Source organism: Sinocyclocheilus anshuiensis, unplaced genomic scaffold, assembly GCF_001515605.1.
Source record: "Sinocyclocheilus anshuiensis isolate Anshui unplaced genomic scaffold, SAMN03320099.WGS_v1.1 scaffold1365, whole genome shotgun sequence".
Taxonomy (NCBI): Eukaryota; Metazoa; Chordata; class Actinopteri; order Cypriniformes; family Cyprinidae; genus Sinocyclocheilus; species Sinocyclocheilus anshuiensis.
The window spans coordinates 723929-732898 of NW_015551032.1; positions in this window are offsets into that span (position 1 = coordinate 723929).

Sequence of the window (8970 nt, forward strand, 5' to 3'; positions counted from 1 at the left end):
TTTTCAAATTACAGCATTTGGTGGTCAGACATTTCCTAGTAGCCTATTCACTGATGTTGCAGTGCTGCACGGCTGCCAACTACTTTCAATGGAAAGTAGCTTATGCATGCTTGAAAAGTTGCTAAATGTCACTAGACGATGTCATACACAAAACAACACAGAAAAGGTTACACAGCAAAATCCCCAGAGTTAAATCAACTCTGCTCAGAATACAGAATACCACAGCCATATCACCCTGCAGCCCAAGACTGGTTGCCCATTGAAGCTAAGCAGAGTTGAGCCTGGTCAGTACCTGGATGGGAGACCTCCTGGGAAAACTAGGTTGCTGCTGGAAGAGGTGCTAGTGAGGCCAGCAGGGGGTGCTCACCCTGTGGTCTGTGTGGGTCCTAACGCCCCAGTATAGTGATGGGGACACTATAATGGGGACGTTAAACCGAGGTCCTGACTCTCTGTGGTCATTAAAAAAAAATAAAAATCCCATGGCACTTCTCGTAAAGAGTGGGGGTGTATCCCTGGTGTCCTGGCCAAATTCCCTCCACTGGCCCTTGTCAATCATGTCCTCGTAATAATCCCCATTCACTTATTTGGCTCTATCACTCTCTCTCCTCTCCACCTGTAGCTGGTGTGTGGTGAGCGAACTGGTGCCGTTGTGCTGTGGCTGCCGTCGCATCATACAAGTGGATGCTGCACACTGGTGGTTGTTGAGGAGAGACCCCCTCATATGATTGTAAAGCGCTTTGGGTGTACAGCAATACACAATAAATGCCGCATTCATTCATTCATACATACATATTGTCGCAATCTACAGTGTTAAAGTAACAATGAAGCATAGTTAAAGTTAATGAGATAATTAAGCATTGAATTAAGTGGCAAATAATTGAGCATTAGTGATGAACCCCTGCTGTTAACAAGCTGAATCACTGAAGAAATGAGAAATACAAAAACTACAACTGACTTCAGTCACAGCCTTAGATGAAACAGACTGTGGTAAAAGAAGAAATTAAATCTCTCAAGATCTTGTGTTTTGGTCCCCCTCGTTGGGCCCTTGGAATCGACCTATCCTTCCCCCCATTACAGCGCCCCTGTCTCTTGTAAGTACTCTTCGCTGCAGACTAGCTCTCTTTTAGCGTCATTCGCATCTCATTTATCACATCTAGTGAAAATGACATCAGAGCACTTTGTAATAATATGACTGTAATATGGTTGTACTTTGTCTTGTTGCTGGGCTGACTGTTTTGGACTATTTTTAGTGAAAGCTTTAAGGTAATATACAGGAAAAATTACACAAAAACACGGATTCAGATGAAAAATCCACACAAATATTAAGATTAAGTGTCCTTTAAAAAAACACAAAAAAAACAGAATATGTTTTGTACATGCTTCATTGTACTGAAACATCCATATGTCAAATATTATTTAAACACACACACACACACAGTCTGGTTTACTGTCCTTGTGGGGACTCTCCATAGGTGTAATGATTTTTATACTGTACAAATCGTATATTCTATCGCCCTACACCAACCCAACACCTAAATCTAGAAAACTTTCTGCGTTTTTACATTCTGAAAAAAAAGTATAATCTCATTCTGTATGATTTATAAGCTTGTTTCCCCATGGGGACATCTAAATATACAGGAAAAATTACACAAAAACACAGATTCAGATGAAAAATCCACACAAATATTAAGATTAAGTGTCCTTTAAAAAAACAAACAAAAAAAACAGAATATGTTTTGTACATGCTTCATTGTACTGAAACATCCATATGTCAAATATTATTTAAACACACACACACACACAGTCTGGTTTACTGTCCTTGTGGGGACTCTCCATAGGTGTAATGATTTTTATACTGTACAAATCGTATATTCTATCGCCCTACACCAACCCAACACCTAAATCTAGAAAACTTTCTGCGTTTTTACATTCTGAAAAAAAAGTATAATCTCATTCTGTATGATTTATAAGCTTGTTTCCCCATGGGGACATCTATTTAGGTCCCCACGGTGACACGAATCCCCATGAGGCAGTGTGTATTCAGGTTCAAGTCCCCACGAAAAGCAGAGGTAAATCCCCATAGAAAAACACGTGTACACACACACACACACACATTTTTAGTTAGTTCTTCAATTGAGGGTTGGTATGACTTTGCAACATAATGCAAGCTATAAGGATGATGTCATTTTTGACAATGGGAATCAAAGGGAATTCCCAAAATAGTCTATATAAGCTTTCAGATTCAGATTCACTCAGTCTGTTATCACATTGGTCAAACATGAGCCGGTCCATCTTTCTCCTGTCCTTGGTCTTTCTGATCTGCTTGACTTTCACTGAGGGTAAGACCTTTTTCACACCTTATCTTGCATTTCAGCTTGCTTTTAATGACATTAGGCCTAGGCTTGTACATTTACTTTTATTTATTTAGCAGACACATTTATCCAAAGTGAATTACAAATTAGGAACACACAGTGGCGGCTCCAGGATTTTTTGTTTGTTGTTGTGGGTGCTAAGGGGAGGCTTAACAGTTCAGAGGGTGTACTAAAAAACTAATTGTGACCCTGGACCACAAAACCAGTCTTAAGTCGCTTGGATATATTTCTAGCAATAGCCAAAAAAACACTATATGGGTCAAAATTATAGATTTTTCTTTTATGCCAAAAATCATTAGGATATTAAGTAAAGATCATGTTCCATGAAGATATTTCCTATCATACATAACCATACATCAATGTAAAGCTTATTTATTCAGATGTATAAATCTCAATTTCAAAAAATTGACGCTTATGACTGGGTTTGTGGCCCAGGGTCACAATTAAATTGAGAGAAAGTAATGAATGCCATAGCTTCAGCTATCTAAGCATGCAAATTCAGCCAGCTTGTATTTTTTTATATACAGCAGCTTCGAAAGAGGCATCTTTTACTTTTTTTTTCTGTGGTATTAATTCTCATGCCACTGTTATTAGTAATATAACTTCTAATGCCAACTGCCAAACATGACACAAATTAATACAATTTATGAACGCACATAGAAAAGAGAGAAAATAGTTTTGTTATTTTATTTTTATTTATTTTATTTTTTATTTTTATTTTTTTACACATCTATTTACTCATTTTTGACCATCAAGTGTCAGTCACTCTCAATGCCAACTGGCAGGAAGACATAGGAAATTCTAACAATTTTTTTACAATAGATAAAGTGCCGACAATTCATAAAACTATTTCCACATAAGCTATGTTTTAAGAGTTGCTACTGTGACGACAGACTCCTCTCCATCCTGAACTCCAGACTGAGAAATTACTCAGTCCACTCATTTTTATTAGCGGGTTTATAAAGAAAACAACAAATATTTGTTAACTTGCTAAAGCGGGAAAATAACGAAAAGAGAGTCCTCTCATGTCCTCTCAAGTTGAGAATCATTCGCGACTCGCGAGGATATGGGGCTTAAATAATTAATTTAGCCCAAAACGTACTTATTCTAACCACTAAAATAATAAGATAATGCAAATAAAATGAGAAAATGTGAATTCTTTAATTTTTATATTTTATTCATAGCTCAGACAAAATCATTATTGGCTCTCGGTTCTGGTGCTTTTCATCTACGGCAAGATTACTTTACAGTAGTAAAATGAAAATGTTTTTCCCCCAAAAGTTCATTGCTGAATTATACATTTGTATCTGTAATTTAATTTATGTACACTGTAATAGACAGTGAGCTGCAAAAATAATTCCTGAATCGTAAGAGTTTTTTGTTACAGTGTTATTGATCTCAGTGTTCACTGGACAGGAAAGTCATCTGTGTATTTGAATTGTGTGTAAGCATTTACAGTTAAGTTTTTCAACTGCGTACACACAAAATCTTTACTTGTCACACAATTTCTGAAAGCTGACACTCAAACAGCAGAAGCACACACCAAATCTGCAAAACCATACACTAATTCTCGGCCTTTGACTCAGTTTTCAATTTTTCAAAAACTTTTTGCAAAACACAACACACAATTCTCTATGTAACACACAAACATCTAACAGGAATTAATATTATGGCAGTTTCAGTGTTTTGATATTATTGTATTTCTTTCTAATATCGGGAAATTCAAACGTTTTTGTTGCTCTTAAACTTGCACTAAACGTGATTATACCATCTAAGTAGCCTATGTAATTTTAATAGAACCGCATGTCTTTTTTAGTGATATAAGCTCAGAAACATTTATAACCGGTTGAAGTTTATGTTGTGATGCATAGAGTCGACATTTTTGCCCTTTTTTCATTTTTGTCCTTAACAAAAGACTACTTTAAGTAAATGCTTTATGAGTGTACGTTTGAGTGTTTATTTCCGACAGCTAAAGTTATGCTTTTTTTAAGTTATGCTCTACATGCCTCTTGAAGAATTAAGAAAGATCGAGGACCACTGAGATATTTCTGAAAATGGTTTAATGTCATTGGCCATTAGGCCATATGTAAACATATTTGTATTTAGATATTAAGTAGAATACTTTAAACCACAGGGCAGACCTTGTTTACCTAATTTGAATGAATTTGTAACAATTATCTGTGTTTTGAACACATTATTTGTGAGGATTTTTTTTAGTTTTTGGCATAAGAGGTCTAATACATAAGCAGCAGGTCACTCACCTAAAGAATAAGTTAGATATTTTGCTCTCAAGTAACAACATCCAGACAGGGTAGCATCTTGTTTTATTCCAAGGTTTTTTTTTTTTTTTTACTGCTTTATCTCTGCTTGTAGGTCAACGGATGTTCATAAGCAAGCGATGCCTGTGCTCCAGAACATATGACAGTCTGTGGCCTGTAAACATCAAGGAGTGGAAAGTGCACAAACCAAGTGCATTCTGTGACACCACTGAGATTACGTAATGCAATTTGTTTTATTCAGAATGCTTTTATGATGTTTGTGTGTGTGTTAAACACTGTGTGATCAACAGATATTTGATCAGTGTAAACTAAATGCTTTATATTCTGCCCACAGTGTGATTTTGAAGAAACCTCACATAAAAGTCTGCCTGAATCCTAATTCAAAACTAGGACACAACTACAAGCAAATTATAACAGTTGAGCGGCAAGTACACACCAGATCATCCATCAGAAGACTATAAAATAGTTGTTTAAGAAATGTCCAGGGTTAGTTTTGTGATTGTGCTTTTGCAGAGAAGTGGAAATTTTGTCTCTCAATAAAAGTGATTTTGATTTAAAAAAAAAAGAAAGAATAAAATAAAGATTACAGTTAAAGCCAATGCCAGCAGAATAAATAAAAATGTATTTAATGATAACCAAGCCCTATAACACTTTTACACTTTTTTAATATAATCACACACACTCAAACAGATGCATACCATCTGCTTTTCTTTTTAAAGTTACACAATTTTTCTTTCTTTTTTTTCAACTACAGAAGAAGACTGATCACACTTTTTGAAAAATGGTTATGCTGACACACACAAAAGACTCTGTAATTAAGTTTAAATTACAAATAAATTAATTTAATAAATGAATAAATTAAGTATTATATAAAAAAGGAGAGGCATGAAAGGAAAGAATGTGCTATTTCACACATACAGTGCCATTTTTTTCTTCATGTTCTGAAGATTTTAGACAGCCATCTACTTTCTTACACCAAATTAATATTCAGTAGGATTGGAATTATGAGTCCAAATTTGTATGATTTTTAAAAAAATGAAATATCAAATTAAAGGGATCAAATATTTTAGAGTATCTGGTTAAGCTATACTGCCTTGCATTGTTTTCAGTAAAGAAGCCAGAAAGAATAGGAAAAACGTAATGTTTGTCAAAAATATGTTGGTGTAATATTTAGTCTGTTCAATATGGAGTGTTATTTATACTGAACAACAAAAATAACATTCTAAACATATTTAATAACGCACACACACACACACACACGCACGCACACACACACACACACACACACACACACACACACGATTTGAGATGATCCAAAGAGCAACTTGAGCTTCAATAGAAGGATATCTGACCATCTGTACAGTCATATAAATAAACTATTTTAATCTAATTTAATTTAATGATAAATAAAGTTGCTAAGCAAACAAAAAAAAAATGTGAAGAACTTGAAATATTTATTCATTTTACGTATTTTTTGTTGTTGTTGTATAAACCAGTGGTATAACCTATTCAGGTTATCTTTTTCTTGTTGGATTATGCCCCCTATTGGACATAACTGATTTGTAAAGGCAAAGCTTTGCAATAACTGCATCAGCAATGTTCCCTCAATGTTCCCCCCAAAAATTCCCTATTGGGCGGACATTTCGTCCACCTGAGCAAAAGTATTCTTTATACCAGACCTGTCCAGCATACACAAAAAAAGTGTGTAACTTTTAACTGTAATGTGCTATTTATATTTGATTTGACCCTTGATGTAACTAAATTATAGTGAATGATACCTGAGAAAACATTTGTACAGTGCTGTGTTTTTTTTCCCCCAAGAAATTCTATTTAAAGTTCATAAAAAAAAAATAATCTCACGCAGTTCAATTTGTTATAATAATATAATATAATATAATATAATATAATATAATATAATATATAGCTAATATGAAAAAATGAAGCAGTTATTGCTCGTGAATTGCCTTTTTGAGGTCAATTATTTATTAGATGTATAATATAATATAATATAAAAAAAACTAATAATTTCAATAAATATTTTCTAAAAACGTGAACGTGAATTATTTTAGTTTTCTAAACATTTCCATGTAGTAAAGTTTGCACTCTTGAGTTTTGTTACCGTTCTCCCATCATCCGCTATTTCCACCACTTAATCAAGCCACTCTTTTTTAAAACATGATGATATTTTATTTCACATTGTTGTAATGAGTGTTGTTGCAGTACGGACTGTATTCGGGTGGACTGTGACTGGAGCACTGATGGCAGGAAATGACGGTAGCTCTGGTAGTGATCCGGAAATGGAAGACGAATCGTGTAGCGGGAGTGCAGCAGGGAGTGAATGGTGGAAAGTAGTCAATCGGAAAAGAAAGAAAAACAATAGTCAAGGATCATTTACGGATAGTGGAAAGGAGGATCATGTGAGTAGGAAAAATATAGAGGAATACAAAGTAATGATGAAATTTGCAGAACCTGGTATGACGATAAACCCGATTAAACTGACCAAATCTCTGAACAAAGCGTTAGGAGAAATAAATAGTGCAAAGACTCTGAGAGATGGAAACTTGATTATCATGTGTAAGGACGAAAAACAACAAAATAAGGCACTAAGTATAAATTCGATGCTTGGATACCCGGTATCATGCACATTGATGAAGACGAAGCCTTGGGTTAGAGGCGTAATAACTGGAATTCCTACTGATGTACATGCTGATAAAATGAAAAGTTGCGTTGAAGGGGGGAAGGTAATTGGAGCAAAACGGCTTCAATATGTGAGAAATAAAGAAAGGATGGACAGTCTATCGGTTATGCTTCAGTTTGATGAAGAAAGAATGCCAGAGAGGGTAAAAATAGGCTATGTAAGTTACCCAGTAAGACCATACGTACCTCCTCCACTTAGATGCTTCAAGTGCCAGAAGTATGGACATGTTAGTGCAGTTTGTAGAGGAAGACAACGTTGTGCGAGATGTGGGGGTGATCATGTATATGGTAAATGTGGCGAAGGAGCGAAGGCAAAATGCTGCAACTGTGGAGGTGAGCATAGTGCCGGATTTGGGGGATGCATTGCTCACAAACATGCTGTGAAAATTCAAAATGTGAGAATAACTGAGGGGTTGACTTATGCTGAAGCAGCCCAAAAAGCAAATTAGGAATGTGTGTTTTTTTTTTTTTATATAAAATATAGATAAATATAAATATGTATGTATTAGTTGCTTATTAGTGCTCCACACTCCAGTCCAGTTGGTGGCGGTAAATGCACCAGAAGTTGGTTTGCCATCCGCCATAAAACGTTATTAGAAGAAGAAGGACTGTATTCGGTGCCAGTCAGGCGGACTTCCTGTTTGACAGTGTTACTGACCGTGGGTTATGCAGTGTTAAATAAAGAGTACGCAACTATATCGGCGTTAATCGTCCATTCTATTTATGATAAAGAATAGAATGAAACACACGTCACTGCGTTTGCATTAGCTCTCGTGAGCTATTTCGTCCGAGCTATTACAGCGACTCATTTGGCGCACATTTCTCTTTCTGAAACCTGTAAACCACATTCTTACTCTATAGCGACCCCAGCTCTATATAAGTTAGCGGTTTGCCTGAGCATGCAGTTATTTCGCACTTACTAGACTTAAATCACATGGCTTTCCCAACTTCTTTTTGCGTCTGTCCTGTGCGCCGCATAATATTTCTTTTGCGCGGTCGCGACGAATTAGAAGGAACATTGTTGTATCATTTCAATTAATAACTCATATTGTCTTCAAAGATGATTTAATGATAGAGCCAGGGTTTAAATATACACTAAGTCTGAGGGTGCAAAAAAAAAAATCTAAATATTGAGAAAATCGCCTTTAAAGTTGTACAAATGAAATTCTTAGCAATGCATATTACTAATAAAAAATTAAGTTTTGATACGGTAGGAAGTTTACAAAATCTCTTCATGGAACATGATCTTTACTTAATATCCTAATGATTTTTGGTATATGAAACGATGTGATTTTGGAGGCCAGTACACGCATGTTTGACCAGTAGAATAACTAAACAACATTATTGTTTTCATTTTGCAGTTGTGATTCAGTACAGAAGACTGACAGAGGATCTTTCTTTAATTCTCCTGCGAACAGTCATTAAATGAAAATCTAGGATGAGGGTGTGTGACATTCAATGGATAAATGCTGTTTGTTACACGTATCACTAGATGGCAGTGTTTTGTAAGGTGTCAAGGAAGGCACTGAAGAACCAAAAGAGATGTATGGTTATCTTAAAGGGATAGTTCACCCAAAAATGAAAATTCTGTCATTAATTACTCACCCTCATGTTGTTCCAAA